Genomic DNA, 16,269 nt, shown 5'->3' on the forward strand with positions numbered 1-16,269 from the left:
TTACTGTTAACAACTAGAGCTGGGCTTGATAGCATCATGACCTGCATTTGCATCTAACTGCTCTTGCCCTTGGAATTGAAGAAATAATCCCAGTGTTATTAATAATTCTTATATTGCTAACAGTTGTGGAGAAGTGGATTGCAATGAGATAAAGATATAAAATAGCTTTATCACAATGCATATCTGTTTGTGAAACAATCATAGTATTTTATAGGTTTTTTCTGTCACAACTATTAGCTGCCACCATCTTCATATTTAAATTCACCTCTGGTATTTAGGAAGAAAATGGTCCACAGAACTTTCCTGGGGTGAGTTTACCTGTTACTTGCTTAAAGTTCCCAGTTTATCTGTTACTTAAATTATGGGAACAAAAATTTGAGGTGCCTTTGTAAGCTGCCATAGCTGTTATACAGGGAAACACTTCAGCATCTTGAGATTTTACATGGCTTCCTCAGTATTCCCCCACCCATGCATGGCTGAACAAACTGTCTGAACACCATTTTCAGCTTCTGTGAAGATATTTCTCATGCTACTTGTAGAAACAATGATTTCAGTTAACAGTGAACAAATGTTGGAAATATTTTGAAACCAAATCTGGTGTGGGCTGAAGGCACTGAGAGGTTGCAACAGCCTATTTTGGTGATGCCAGTTGATATCATCAAGAAACCATTTCTCATTATTATTACCATTTATAAAGAGCAAGAACATTGTTAATGCCATAGTTGTTATTAATCTGAACAATTGTTAAGGGAAACAATTCAGTTTTAGTGCAGAGATGGTCCTGACACATTTATGCATTGCTTAAGCCCCAGTGCCTTGTATTGTAAGATTTCATCTCTCTGTGCTGGGTTGTCACATATTTCCTAGTGCTCAGGCAGATGCTTCAGTTAACCACAACTTTGGTAGTTTTTCCTGATTCTTAATTACAGCAGTAAAACATTAAGAACAGACTTGCTTGTCAAATGTCTTAAATGCCAAACTATTCTAAAGCTCCTTGCTTTATATAAAGATGTTTGTCAAGTCAAAGAAGCAGGGAACATATGTGATCCATTTCACAAAGTGAAATCTGAGGATTTACCTAAGGACACAGGAATGTTGTGAAGTAATATTTATAAATGTTGCAGGTGTTGTGGTAATTGTAAATTGGCAGCCTTACATCATCCTGCTCTAATTGGCTTTGAATTCCAGCCTCTGCACTGTTATTTGAGTGTCAATAATTTCGTATCATGCTTGAAAGCAGAATCAAAAAACTCTTTTAACTGGGAAAAAACAACCCTTGTGACTCACTCTGGTGCCTTCCACTGCCATTTGGAGCTGTAAGCTGGAAAGGCTGGGACACCAAATTTTCACATGGGTGATGCTGGGTCGTGGTGCATGCCAGTGTATTTCCACTGCTACCAAATGACCTGAGCTCTTGCAAGAAGTAAAAACACACAAAACCTACAAAAGTTATCTTCTTCAGTGAGTAAATAAATTGTGATGTACAATAATGAGCTGTTGTATACTTAGAGGAAAAACTGACTGCTTGTATGAATTAAGTTCTGCTATCTAAAAATTCATGGATGTCATGAAATGCAGACTTAAGGCTCCTATTAAATCAGCTGTAACTCTGTCCCATATGCCTGTGCTATAATGGGACGTAGGAAAAAGGAAAGTGGATATGTAAGTTATGGATAAATAGAAACAACATTACAATCCAAATCCAGAAATCATATAAATACATGTTTGTCTTTTAGACTGTGATTTACAGTATCCAAGCCTAATCAAGTGAATGAAAGTATTGATATGTGTAAAAGTTAAGCATATGCTTAAGGCTTTTGGACTCAGGATGCTCTGCCAGTGAGGTTTGAACTCTTAGACAGGAAAGTTTCCTTTCCTCTTAGAAAGGAACTTCTGTGCCCATTGTGAGAGGCAGGCGTCTCTAGATTATTTTCTGGATTTTGGAAACCTTAAAACCTTTACAACTTCTGTATTCTGGTCCAATAATTCTTTTCAGAGTGAATAAAATTATGTCAAGAAAAATGCTTACACATCTTAATCCATTAATTTCTTGGATCTGTTCCTAACTTCTTTGCATTCTGCCCTCAAGTCAACAGAAGTGCCCACATAAGCAAGATTTATATCTTTGTGATTAATAAAGGCATAAAAACGCTACTTTCATTTAGAAAATTCAGATTACACAAACATGTATGCTGTTGCCTTTGTGACAGGGTTGATCTTATTTGCAACTGTCAAGGTTTTAAATAGCATGTGACACACTGGGCACTATAACGTGATCTTAGACTAGAAATGATGTTCTTGCGAGCTGCAGTACCTGCAAACACTAAGGAAACTCAAAATAAACAGTTGTGTTCTCCATAACTTTATTAAATATGTTCAGCTGAAAAATAATAGAGCACTAACCTCCTCTGCCATTGCATGCCTTCTTCTGGTATGGAGGGTCAGTTTCCTTCCATTTGCTTTTAATGGGCTTTAATATTGGGAAAAAATCTGGATAGTGACAAAATCAAATTAGTGTCTACTTCAACAACTGTACATAATTAACTCTCCGTGCAAAAGAACTTTTCATGTCTGTTCATGTATTAGTCTATTTATCTTAAAGTGGATAAGCTAGGAGGAAAATGAAAAAGAGTAATTAATATTCAGAGCATTGACTGCTACCCTGGGAACCAAACGAGAAGTTAAGAAGCTAACATGATAGTTGGGGGATCTAGCTGTAGTATCATGTGAAATACGGGATAGTCAGAACATGAAAGAAAAAGTGCCTTTTTCCACACATATTTAAAAACTGAAAGATGTAATTTGATATGTCATAAAATATAAGTTAGATGGGTCATAAGAAAGAAGCTGAGTGAAAATCAAAATACTGATGCTGAACAATATCATAGTAAGACCACTGAAGCTGCATTTGTGGATAATCTAGAAAGAAATATAAAACTTTTTAGTGCATATTACTGGCAACTGATTAGAGGATATCAGTATCTGTAACTTGGAGCATATTATAGAGAGGGAATATTCATGTATGATTGGAAGACCCAGTCTGAGATCCACATCCTCAAGAACCAGGATATCGATATCACTAGTTGCTCTAGAGAAATCATACAGACCATGAGACAATGAACACACTTGAAATCTGGGCTTTTAGGGTAGGAAAATAACAATTTTATTACAGTGTCCTTGCAATGCTTAGCACAAATATGTGGACAGGGAGGTGTCATGAGTATGGGAATTTGGGACTTCCCTGCAGTGATCTGGTGTGTCTTGCTAGCTCACAGTACAGCATGGTACTTGTGGTTGTCCTCTAACAATTTGCTGTCCTGTGCTGTCCTCTAACAATTCACTGTCCTGTCCTGTTCACAGACTGGGGGCCTCTGCTTTCCTGTTTTATGTGTCTTGGCTCAAGAGCTGTCTTTTTAATCACACATTTGCCTTTTAGTCATACACCAGCTGGCATATGGGGTTCCTGTCACACACCACTAGCAGCTATTGGTGTTGTGGCAACAAATAGTGTGGTTAACATTAATTTCACTCAATGTGCTAGATATTTTCCCAAGTACTTGTTGAATTATTTATTTTAAAAAAAAAGTTGATTTCATAGTTGTCAAGATTTAGGAATGGCATTCCCCAATTTGGTGCTCTCACCAAACCTTCACCAGCACTTCCCTCTCCCCAAACAAAAGTTAAAGATCACAGATTGAGACAAAAACAACTTACTGGAAACACCAATGAGATAAGAACATGAGCAGTAACAGCAACAATATTAACAAAAGTGTACAAAGAGAGGGTGATTTATATGCAAAATTCTCACCAAGTCTGGGACAATGAAAAAAAATTAACTCTGTCCTGGCCAAAACCAGAGTAACAGTGACTAAAATTTCAGACATGTTTTTCTAATTAAATAGATTTGTTTGCAGCTTGTAAAAAGAGATAAAGATACACAAAGCCTTTAGATGGCTGGATTTCCAAGGACCTGAGTATATGTTACTGAGAGTTTAATGTTACTGGTAAAGGATAAACAGTCTTCTGTGACAGATTATACATAAAGTTGCCTTGCAAATATTAAATAATTGATAGAGATTCAAATGGGGAATAAATGAAAACTGACATTATTTACTTGAAGTTTTCTTCCCTGCCTTGAAAAAGGAATGCCTATTCCCCAATGTATTTGGGAGAAGAAGGTAAATTTGCTTGCTTTCACATCCAGTTTTAGTGCTGATGGAAGGAAAGAAGCAGATTGGAACCCTTTCTCCTGTGCTGTTACATCTGTACTCCTTTCGATTCTTACCACAGCTGGTGGCTTTCCATTTCAAGAACTGGATCAAGATTAACACAGGTGAGAAATTACACTCACCTTGGCCTTGTTCTGCACTTACAGCTGTGCTGAAATTTTGGCATTAAAGGAGTAATCTCTGCTCCCAACAGTAATCAGTTTGGCTTTGGGGAGATTTTTTGCATAATACAGGAGGGAGAGGTGAAAAACAGCACCCTAAAGGCAGACAAAGGATGTGAGAAACTGAAAACCAGGTAGTTATGAGTAGGCTAGGTATCATTGACTCCCAGACCTCAGGTTTTTTGCTTCTTCCTTGCCTCCTGCTCACCAAGGTACAAATACATCCCATTCTTCGATGTATTTGTAATTTGTCATCATCGAGTTTAGGAGTGGAGGCCAACTGAATGCAGGAAGCATCACCTACTCTGCCACTGCTCACTGGGACTCCCACCTTCAGGAGCGTGTCTCCTGACTGATGCTGGTATTTTCATTGTGAAAATAAATACAGAAGGCAACACTCAGAGGCCATGTGAAAATAAATACAGAAGGCAACACTCAGAGGCCATTCCCTGGCTGGCTGTGTTTCCTACAGAAATGAATTAGCAAAAAAATGAAGCAAATGTGATTGCACTTTATGTTGGTTTTCCTTCTAATAACTTTTGGGTCCACAGGCCAATTTTGACTCAATTTGACAGAAGGTAAAAGCCTTTAGGATTATTACCTTCCTACAAAGCTGGGGAAAAGAAGCATCTGGATAGAGGAGATAAGGCCAAATGAATGCCCTGCAGTTGGAAAAGCAAACAGATTCATTAAGCCTGACAGCAGCCTGCTGGCCACCAAGCCCAGGCTACCTATGTCACTGCCTGTTCCTGAGTGAACGTGTCAGAAGGGAGGTGGGATGGAGACCGAGTAATTCTGAGCAGTGCAGGAATACTTACCCATTATAGAGAACATATTCCTATACTTCTGATTAAGAAAGATTTTGCATAGTAAGAAGCACTGGAATCCATGGATTTTCAAACAAAATTGCAGTCTTGAGCAAGCACTGATATTCTGATATCAGTGCTTGCTCAAGCACTGATATCAGAATAATCCTGATATCCTAAAATTGGAGCTGTGCATGAAGCTCAGATAAGCATAGCTGAGATGAGGAAACCTAGGACAAAACCAGGAAACAAGTTAAGTCTAGTGTTTTGAAGTACTTCTAGACAATTATCTAAATCTATAGGCTGGCTTCAGTTGTTATGGCCTGATTTGCCTGGTTCTGAATACCTGAAGCACTCAGCAACTTAGTACTCACATTCAGGTCAGTTCTCTTTAGGTGGCTAGATAAATGTAGATTTAAATGAATAATCGGAGATACTTGAATTTGGCTTTGAAACCAAAAGTAAAGACTCCCTTCTGTAGTCATGGGCATCTGATCTTTGCAGAAATCATTTAAAAATGACCAAGTTCATGGTTGGAAGTTACCCTGTGATCTTCATTTTGGAGGGGAAGTAATTAAAATATGGAGTTTTACTGTGAGAGGTTATAAAATGGAGAACATTTCTGAGAAACGGTGTAATCTACTGTTACAATAGAAATCTGTTTTCATTAGCCAAAACATTATCAGCAGACAGTCAATACTGGAGGTGCTACAGTGTCATTGTATTAGGGAAATTCCCCTGGATGAAAGACAAAGAGACAAATTATTCAGCTCTTACCTGTACTGTGGCCTTAATTTTGCCACAGCTACCTGTGGGGCCCACCAAAAGTCCTCTGTTTCCTTCCTCCTTCCCTTTGCATCTCCAGGTGCTCTCCAGGGGTGGGTTGTGAACAACTGGGCTGTTGGTGTCAGAGTCCTATGGCAGGTCAGGCTCTTGAGACAGTGCTACAGAAATGCTGGGAACTGTTTGAGCTTTCATACTAACATTCCCTATCCAGAAGAACTGGCTGGGGAGGAATGTGAAGCCACACTCTTCCTAAATTCTCTTCTGGAGTTTCAGGTCTGGCATTAGAATAAGAGAGAAATTCTTTTTCTTTAAGAATTGTTTTGTATCAGAGGACTCCACCTTAGGTCTCACAATTCATATAAAGTTTGAACCAAAAAAGTAAACTGCTATAGGAGCTGTAATCTCCTATTATCCATAGAAACAAGAAAGCTGAACGGTTTTGGCAGAGGATTTGCTAAAAGCATTCCAGAATGATCTGAAAATGAAATGCACTGCACAAAGCCATTTTGTAAACTAGAAGTGGACACATTGAAAGTGTACTTAAAACAAGAAAAGTATTGAGACAGCAACTTTGTTTTTTTTAACCACAGGGACACTGACAAAGGAGGAAGGTCTGTCTCATAATGAATTTAATATTGAAAGCACATAGAAGATAAGTTTCTTGAAGTAGCCTGTCATAGTAAACTGTCAAAAGGCTTCTAACACACCCTTGTTTGGAATCAAGATTTGACTACTAAGATTCTGGCCTGCAAAGACATTTAAATACCATTTTTCTATTTCCTGAATGCCAGTTAGGTATCTGTATAAGAGATGTTCCCTTTTTTGATCTAAACCTGTATTTTTATACTGCATAAGACAGCTGAATGGGGTAATGGACATGTGGTGTCTTTCTATTTTGTGGTGTCTTTGTTCACACCAAATCTCAGAACAGAAAGAGGTTTGATACAAGAGACTATCTCCACATTTTCAGACTCTGAGGTGGACTCTTGGATCTCAGAGCAGTGAGCAACTTCTTCCACTGAGGTCTGAAATACAGATGTACAATGTGGTAAAGGTCTCTCCCACTTCTGATGACCTGCCCCATGTAGGGCTTTGCCCAATGATTTTATGTAGCACTGTCCCTGTTGGCTCATACTGCTTTGATTTGTTCTTCTCTAAATATAAGTGCAGAGTGTCACAAGAAGACAGTGTTGTTTGGTATTTCCAGACTTCTGTGATACCCCCTGGTGTCTACAAATAAATAGTACATGCTGCTGTTCAGCTCTAATAGATGATTCTTTGTCAGTGTTTGTGTCATATTAGTAAAAAATGTAAAAGTTGAAGTATATTGGAGGTGAACCTTGCAGATCTGATCAGGAGATCTCACAAAGGATTTACTATTGCTTCCTGCTGCACCAACACCATATTCTTGATATGAGTGCCAGAAGAGACATTTGTCCTCACTGTGAAGAAAACAGAAAAGAGGGAAGCCTGAGTGCTCACTGCCCCTCTCCTCTTGCATGCTTCTGATGTTGAAATCCGGCAGCTTTGGTTTCCATGGATTTGTGTATGTGTGTGTGTGCTTGGAGACTGTCTTAATTTGCATGGTTCACTGCCAGGTGAGAAAGAGTAATGCCTGAATGTACAGAGCAAACATAGCTGGAGGATCAGACTACATCTTGCTGGAACGGATTGAAATGGTAGCTGCTCAAGACTTGCAGACCTTTGGCAGGGCTGTAAAAATACAAATAATACTAAAGGAAGGGAGACATTCTGACCCCAGCAGCAGCAGGATGTCTTTGTGCGCAAGTTCATCCAGGATCTGACTAACTGTCTCATAAGGTCCATGTGGAACATGTGAAGATTTGCAGTAATCCCTTACTGAAACGAGACAGCAGACTTGACAGCCAAAAATGGCTCAAGCAGCAGGACCCTGGCAAGGGAACAAGTCCGAGTACAGTTCCATATGGACCTGAGCTATCATCCTTTCATGTAGCTTGGCCTTCATATTGATGCCTGAAACAGCGCGCTCTTAAGACCAGCAGACCAAGCAACTGATCAAGCAGCCAGCCAAGGGAAGGAATAGAAAAGAGCTGGGACCATTCAGCTGAGCTAGACAGTCCCATAGCCAGCCCTCAAGAGTGGATTTTGGCTGTGATGCCTGAGCCCTGCCCCAGGTGTGGTGTGAGACTCAGAGGCACCGCTAGCAGGCTCTCCCTCCCTTTCTCATTTCACATGTCCATGCCATCAGTGCTCTCTCTTTAGCCTGCTGGTGTCCCAGCAGTGGAGCAGGAGTCAGCCTGCTGACCTGAACCCTGCAGGCTGTGAGGACACAGGCTGTGAGCATCACAGAGGGGACAAGTCTCCAGCATCTTGCTTGTGCCAGTGCTGCCAGGCAGGACCAGTCTACATCTTGGTTTGTAGGCTGGGATTACACAGGCAAAATTATTTTAGCTTCCTGGGATTTTCTCGTGATCAAACACATTATGCTACAAAGACACTAATTAATTTAGCTTCAAGTCAACTGAACTAAGGCAGTTTATTTTTGCTCTTACAGATAAGGATTTGGAGGACCAAGAAGACAGAAGTTTCTCAGTGTTTGTCCTGCTGCACCAAAGTCTATTTGTCCTTTGACAGGATGGAAGGGACAGTCCAAGCAGTGTGTCCCAGTCCTGCTCATTGCCCGACTTCCCACTTGCAGCTGGTAGCTTGTGTTTGGCACTTAACTTCTCTTCTGCTATGGTCAGGATTAACAATTTCTTTCTGCAGCACTTTGTCTAGTGAATGCAGCCCCAGCTACTGCACCAGCAGTGCAAATACAGCCTGAATATGCTTTCTGTGTGAATGTATTTGTGTGTGTGCATGCACATGTATGTGAGTGTAAGAACAACAACAAGCCTATGAATATGTCAATATTTATAGCAAAAGCAGAGAGACTTAAGTAAGCCAAGCTTTCAGATGAAAAAAGAGAGAAAGGTTAATTACTGATCTTTAACATGGAATGTTTCTTAAAAGAAATCCCAGCTTACAACCAAAAATAGAGGAGGGGTTGTGCAGCTTTGGCGTGATAAGTGGAAAACGACCACTTTGAGGCCATGCAGCCCTCACTCTTTGGCACAGAGTTAGTTCCCTCACAAACACAGCCGCACATTTCCTTTTGTAAAGAAACGCCGTTTTGGGGGGCAAAAGGAAAATATGAATACCGCTCTGGAGCAGCACTCCTGGACCCAGTCTCCTATAATAGCCCTAGAAAAACAGGGCAGATGATGTCATGGCAGCTGCTGATTGTCTGACAGACAGTTTCCGCAGCGCAACATGAGGCCCTTTGGTCTCCCTGTCAGGGAGATTGACAGCTGAATGGCACCAATGAGCGCTGGACTGTATTCCCTCTGGGAATGCTGCCCTCATTGATGGACAGAAAGCAAAGGGAAAGATTGTCTTTGAACCTGAAAAGAATCCACTTTTTTCTTCCTAAAGCTCCTGCCCCCGCTCTCTGCAGCTCTTTTTTTCATCCCCCTTTTTTAAAGGTGTTTTGTTCTACAGCAGTTACTGAGCTTAATGGATCTGAATGACTTTTCCCCTTCACAATCTGTCAGTCAAAAGCTCAACTCCAGAGCTGTTAAATGAAGTCCTTTCAGAGTCAGACAGAGGAAGAATGTGTCAGTCATCCAACAGACCCCGTTGTGTTTTAATCTGTCAGAGGGGTGATAGGGAGAGCAGCCGGGCTCGGCAGGGGCACGTTCCCAGCAGCAGCCAAGAGGCCCTGACAAATCCAGGTGCTGGAGCCAAGAAGCCAAGCGGCCATAAACACGGCGAGGTACGGCGCTCCGAGCCCCCAGAGCTCGGCCTTGCAGCCGCCTGTGGAGTGTTTGGGCAAACTTTCAGCAAAGGTTCCACTGTGAGCATTTCTAGCAGAAAGCCGGCCTTTAAGCACAGGATGGGTCTGTGTAAGGCATGGCTTTCAAATTAATATAACTCTCAACTAAAACACAGGAGACAGTAATCCTCCGGATGAAATGCATTTAGATAGACTATGATTCCAAGCCATTTCTGCCAAATTACCTTAATTTTTTGAGTTTCCCCCATTATATGGCATTCCATTAATCTTACCTATTAAGTTAAGACTGATGTGCAATTTGTTCTGGGGCTGAACAGTTGGTCCTATTCACTCAAGTGCTGGTGTTTCACTACACATTATGAGAAGTACCCACTGTTGCTCTAATAAGAATAATGATCCTTTACTTTCATTTCAAGGGTTTGCTATTTCATCTTTTTTATTTTTTTTTCTTCCAGTGAGGGAGTGGATTTAAACAAACAGCTCCTGTTCTTATCAGATCTCATAGGAAATGTCTTTTGCCTGTTTTTACAGAGATGGCAAACTCTGGTTCAGCACACAATGTAGTTCTGTGTTACTGTGGCAGCTGGACTCCTGATACACTCAAACACTCTGGCTTTCCATCTGTAATAAAGTGGGTTTATGAAGTGGGTTTGTGTCCCCTGCAGGGCTGTTGCATTTTCCCTCTGGTTTTGCATACTTGTGCTCTGCTGCCAGGCACGGCAGAGCTGGCAGAAAGGATTCCCTGCCTGGGAAGGATGCTCTATGGGATAGCGTTTTCTTTCCCAACCTGTCTGCCTATTCATTTGTCTGCAAAATCTGGGAAAACAAGCGGCCTCTCACAGCTTGCCATTCACTAGTTTAGACAGTCTATCATGATAGTATTTGCTTAAAAGCTTCTGCAAAATGCATTCTCTCTCCCTTCTCCCACTATGTCCCTCCAAAATTTCCCATGTATTTGCTCAGAATGATGAAGATCTATCTGTCTGTAGGACCATGACCAATCCTGGGCAAGAACTCTTTTGGAGTTTCAGCTGCTTCTAGAAAGCTGTATTTCATCAATGCAGATAACTATGGCTATAGAAAGTGTCACTGCTGTGGAAAACTGCCTATTCTGGTTATCTAAGAGATTAAGCTTAGAAATACAGGGCTTGCTTGGACAGAGTCCTAAGAACAGCACCTGCCTGATACCGTGACAGAAGAGGTTTACTGTGTTGACAACTTTTACCATAAATTTTCAAGTCAGTGGATATGTCCTAGGATAAACAGAGTGCTTTCCTTTCACTGAACTATATCAACAACCAGAGCTAACAGCCAGTGGGGCACAGAGCCCTTGCAGGGATGTAAAGGTGTGTAAGGAGTCACCTCTCCCTAGTCTTGACTTGTTTCCTCTCACAGTCAAAAGAGAAAGATACATTTTTCAAAAATTACCTAAGTGCCACTGTATGATTTTGAGGCGGAGAATAACCTGAGGTCATCCTGCTAAGCCAGGTAAGTGTCCCAAAAAGGATGGTAAGGTGAAGTCATTTGCATTTGGCTGCTGAAAGCTCTCTGCATCTGTTTAGGTGGACTTGTGTTCTCTAGGAACCAAGCTGGTTTGCCAGGTAACTGCGTTAGTAGGGTATCTGCTCTGTATCTGCTGTGCCCCAAAAGAAAGTGTTGCAGTGTGGCTGGGATGGCCAACACAAATCCATGAGAGGGAAGCCCACATGGACTCTTGCTCCATCTGTCACTCAAGACTAGGCTTAGGGTGGAGGAGGTGTGGGAGGGCATGAGTGAATGGAGTCTGTTGTCATGTAGATTATTTATCCTCAGTGTGGAGGAGTAATTAGACCCAGAGGGCAGTCCATCACTGTCCTCAGGCTGGATCAGTGGAGACGGCCTGGCTCCTCTTCCAGCCATGCTAGCGGTGCCGCACACTGGGCCCCGTGTGGAGCACAGGGCGATGGTGCATCTTGATGTGGTCAGAAAGGTCATCGTCCCCACTGAAAAGCAAGAGAAGCCCGAGGAGCACTGGCTGACAAAGGCGGTGGCCTCTTGTCTGCACACGGACAGGAATGTAATTGCTGAACATAAGCTGCCCTTGTTTCACGGAGAAGGATCAGACAGCCCTGTTGGGGTTCAGCTGATCTGAGGGAAGGCATTGCCCTTTATGTGTATTGAAAACCTGTCTCTAAAGAAAGGTTCCTTTAACAGTGCCGTAGCTGATAGCTGAAACAAAAACCCAGCCACACTGCCCGGGCTAGCCTGCAACATAGGCTGCAAAATGTGGGAAATGGAATTTCTGAACTCTCAGAATGCACTGAGATCTTCCCAGGCTGGTTAGTGTCCTTGCTCTTTTTATTGTTGGTTTTTTTTTGGTTTTTTTTGGTTTTTTTAACTTGTTTTGTTTCGGTTTTTGCAGCTCTGTAACTTACAATGAACTAAACAAGTTTCCTTTGCATGTAGGCCTGGTTGTTGCAAGTTTTTCTGTACATGTGGTATGATCCCATGTGCATGCAGGCAAGCAAAATATAATTCCATTGATGGGAATGCATGATATACCAGTCTGGATGTCTATCTATCCTGTCTGCATGCTCAGCCATGAAAAATCTTTGGGCTCTAGCAACTTGTCACTCACTCAGCTAAATAAGTTTTGGGCCATCTCAACATCTGCTTAAAAGTGGCTGAACTGCCACTGAATTGCAGAGGTTCAATTCAACCCATATAAATGGAAATTTTTACTGCTAGCATAAAAGCATTTACAAGCTGAGACATATATTATAATGGGAATGAAAATAAACCCTTAAAAAAGTCTGCACCCCATTTGTTCAGGCTGTGCCTGAATGTTCCCATGCTGAGAAGCACTTCTTGCCATTTATTAACTGTGACTTTAACTAGAAAGTGAAGCTGTTCATTCGAATAAAGTGCATTCCTGGGTCTCCTACTGGAATAGCTGTCATTTTGCTGAAGGGCTGTGTCTCGGTGACACATATGCCAGCAGTAATGGCTGCGTGACAGTGCCATGTCCTTACACATCCAATATTCCCCACTCCATGTACTGATGCTGAATGCAAGCCCTAAAACTCCCCTGTGAGCTTCCCTCCAAGGGAGACAACAAAATATTTTTAGCAAGGTGTTACGACTTGTTTTTAAATGTTTGCGCACTGAACTTTCTTGACAAAAATCTGTGAACCCAGACAATCAAATAGTCAGTCTCACACACACACACACATACACACTTTTAAACACAATTGTCCCTGTCTTCACTGTGCACAGTCTGCAGCTGCACAACCAATTAGTGATATGTGGGTGGGTGGAAGAAGTTATTCAAAACTTGTAGTTTTATGCCCAGAAGGGTTTGCATGTGTGTGTGCCCCTGGTAACCACACAGGGGAAAAAGTGCAGGTGTTCCTGTTTGCAAAATAGTGCCTACAAAATCAGAGACCAGGTCAAGAGCCCATTGAACAGGAGATCCTTCCTTCATTCATTTCCTTAAGTTAAGCCCTAATGTGCTACAAACTTCTTCTGGTTATTGTTAAAGGGGGATGGAAAGTTTCACAAAATGTCTCTTGTAAAGAAGCTTATATTACCCCTAAAAAGCATGGAGGCTGGGGGGAGGAAAGACCCTCATCTGTGGTATGGCAATTTCAAGCATTGAGCTTGGAAGCCCTGCTTTTAATCCATGAATTTAATTTCAAACAGGTGCTGCTGTCTGTCCTGTTCGGGACCTGGGAGGATTTGACATCCTGCTTGCTTCAGGGAAAAAGCTTGTGCAACTTTTCCTGATGCTTGAAGGTGGCAGCTTCAGATCCCTTGCGGGTGAAGGAAGAGGCTGGAGCTTGGAGCAGTGGTGAGAAGGGGTAGGAGGAAGGGGGAGCAGGAGCCCAGTGTTGGCTTTCAGTGTTGGGTAACACATGAGTTGCAGGCCTGCTGCTGTAGGTAGACCATTCTCACTTCAGTTTGGGAGCTGGAATACTCATCTTTTCTTCTGCTGACATTTCCCACTTGGAGGTCTGCAGACCACGAGGTGGCATCTTCTCCTCCCAAGTGATTTAACTGCCCCCACCTGAGATCCCTCCCAGGGCCTCGAGCTGCGCCTGGACCCACACAGCCATATTCCTTCAAGATGTTTAAGCCTCTTTTCATTAAGTTTTCCCCAGTTGTTCTGATGCTGCTCCTGACCCTTGCTGTCAAGTGTTATAGCAGGATATTAAACTGGCACCCTCTGTTACACGTTAAGAAAACAGCCATGAAACCGGAGAGCGTGGCGGACACACTTTCTGCAGCCTCTCAGTGAGGGAGGGCATCCTTTGAACCCTAAAGCCCCTCCTCCCAGCCTTGCAGAGTCAGATGCAGTGGTCAGCCCCTGCAGGGACAGTCCCACTGCCTCCCCACGGAGGTTTTGCCTGTGGGATGAATGGAGCTGTACCTCTGGGCCATCACCCTCGTGAGGGCAGTGGGAACTACAGGGTATCCCAGTGCTTTTGGGCTGCCTCTGCTGGGGCCTGGGAGCTGGCCTGGCCCACCAAGGGCTCTTTGTTTCTGCTCCTTTTTGTGTGCAAATAATTATAGGTGCAATTTAAGTGACCTCAGTGTCTTGATTTGAAGGCACAGTTAAATACCTAGACATATAAATAGCCTAAATTGGACCTTTCAGTTAGTGTTTAGAACAACAATAGGGGCCAGGTTAGGAAGCTTCAACCTTGTATCTGAAAATTAGCTATACTGTACATTTAAACTCCCTAACTCATCGAAACCTTATAGACCCTGGCTTCTAGTCAAAGCTCTAAATGTCAGCTCTGCTGACTAGGAGTACATGTCCTCTGGGGACTGTTCATTGTGCAACAAAATGCCCTTCTAGAAGAATTAGTATCACCCTGTCATTTAATCTGTTTCATCAAAAAGAGCAAAGAGTGGAAAAAATGTTCTTATCCCTTGAGTTTTGTGTTGTGAGATCACTTTGGCCATGGAGTGCACCCACCCTACCTTATCTATTCCCGTGGTGCAGCTCTATGAACCTCCTGGAGATGTGGATGAGCCAGTTCTCACTCAAAAGGTCCTGGTAATGTTTGCAAGATTATTTAGGTAAATAACAATGACCAGAGTGAACAGCTACATCAGAGTGTAATCTTGCCTAAGCTGCATGAAAATGCAGAGGTCTCCACTACTCCACTACATCAGACTCTCAGAAAAATAATTTTTGCAGAGAGTAAAATGAACAAAAAAACATCTGAGCTGTTCAGCAGCCTATTAAGGAAGACAATAGTACTGCATTCTGTGGGACTAAAAAAAGGGTCCTTCAGCTGTGCTTTTGAAACAAACAATTTCTTCTTCTGGCAAAATCTAAAACTCACTGTGAACCTTTGAACTCAGCAATAATCCACAACAATGCTTCCTGGGAACTGCTGTTCTTATGAATAGATGTAGCCATCTGGATACGGCTAGCTATTGTTAAACATGATGTTTATATGATGTCATATGCACCTATGCCTCTATAAAGAAAGAAATGCATTTTTTCTGCACCAATGATTTTGTATTTTGAAAGCTAACACAGTAATTTTCCACACTTTTATGATTAATGTATCTGTCCTCAACCATTCTCTATCAAAACCATGAACTCTTTAAAAGAGCTGCATCTGTAGATCACTGTCTAATGTTTGTGCACTTATTTTCTTTCATGGTCTTTCTTTGACCTGGAATCTCCCAGAGGTCCTCAGATCACTGGCTGAAAACCAGAAGGTAGGATATGTGCGAAAATGATATTGTGAAGCTCTTTATGTTCCCTTTGAAGGGAACATCAAGCTACACCCCAATCATTGCCTGGATGCTGCTGAACCACAAGAGCAGGGGCAGCGTTTGCTCTGTGTTCTTTGTTCTTTCCTAACAGGCCAGCAGTGTTAGGAAAGGACCAGGCAGAATGTGGCTCTGTTTCAGACTTTATGTGCCCAGCTCCATTAATAAACAAAACTTCAGTAATTATTTTGCAACACGACCTGACATAGGCTGTGCTTCCTGTTACTTCCATCAGCCCTGAGGGTATGTAGATGTCAGCTGGGAAATAACCTCTCTCAGTGGGCTTAAGCCTGCAGTAGGTCCATGCTTTTGTTACTGCACTCACACAGTGCCCGAGGTGTGTGGGCCCCTGACACAGGCTTGCAGGTTACTGGTTAGTAAGATGCAATGCCCAGGCAGGTCGTAATATCCACCAGGACTTAGCAAATGTCTCGGCTTTTTAGAAAAAGGACAAACTGGGAGGGATTGTGGGCTGGGAGGCATGGCAGGGCAGTCTGCACCATCAGCATGGTTTTAATTTGACTCTCAACATGCAGGGCAAGATTGGATGCCTCCTCTGCTGCTTGCTGCTCAGTTCATGAAGTCACTCTTCCTTTGCAAAGACCCATTCCTGCTTCAACAAATAGAATTTTCCACTGCCATTGTTTATTTTACTGGGGGGGTGCTCTTCGTGTCACCTTTCCCTTTTTTAATTTTGG

The sequence above is a fragment of the Prinia subflava genome, chromosome 1, assembly GCF_021018805.1.
Source record: "Prinia subflava isolate CZ2003 ecotype Zambia chromosome 1, Cam_Psub_1.2, whole genome shotgun sequence".
Classification (NCBI taxonomy): Eukaryota; Metazoa; Chordata; class Aves; order Passeriformes; family Cisticolidae; genus Prinia; species Prinia subflava.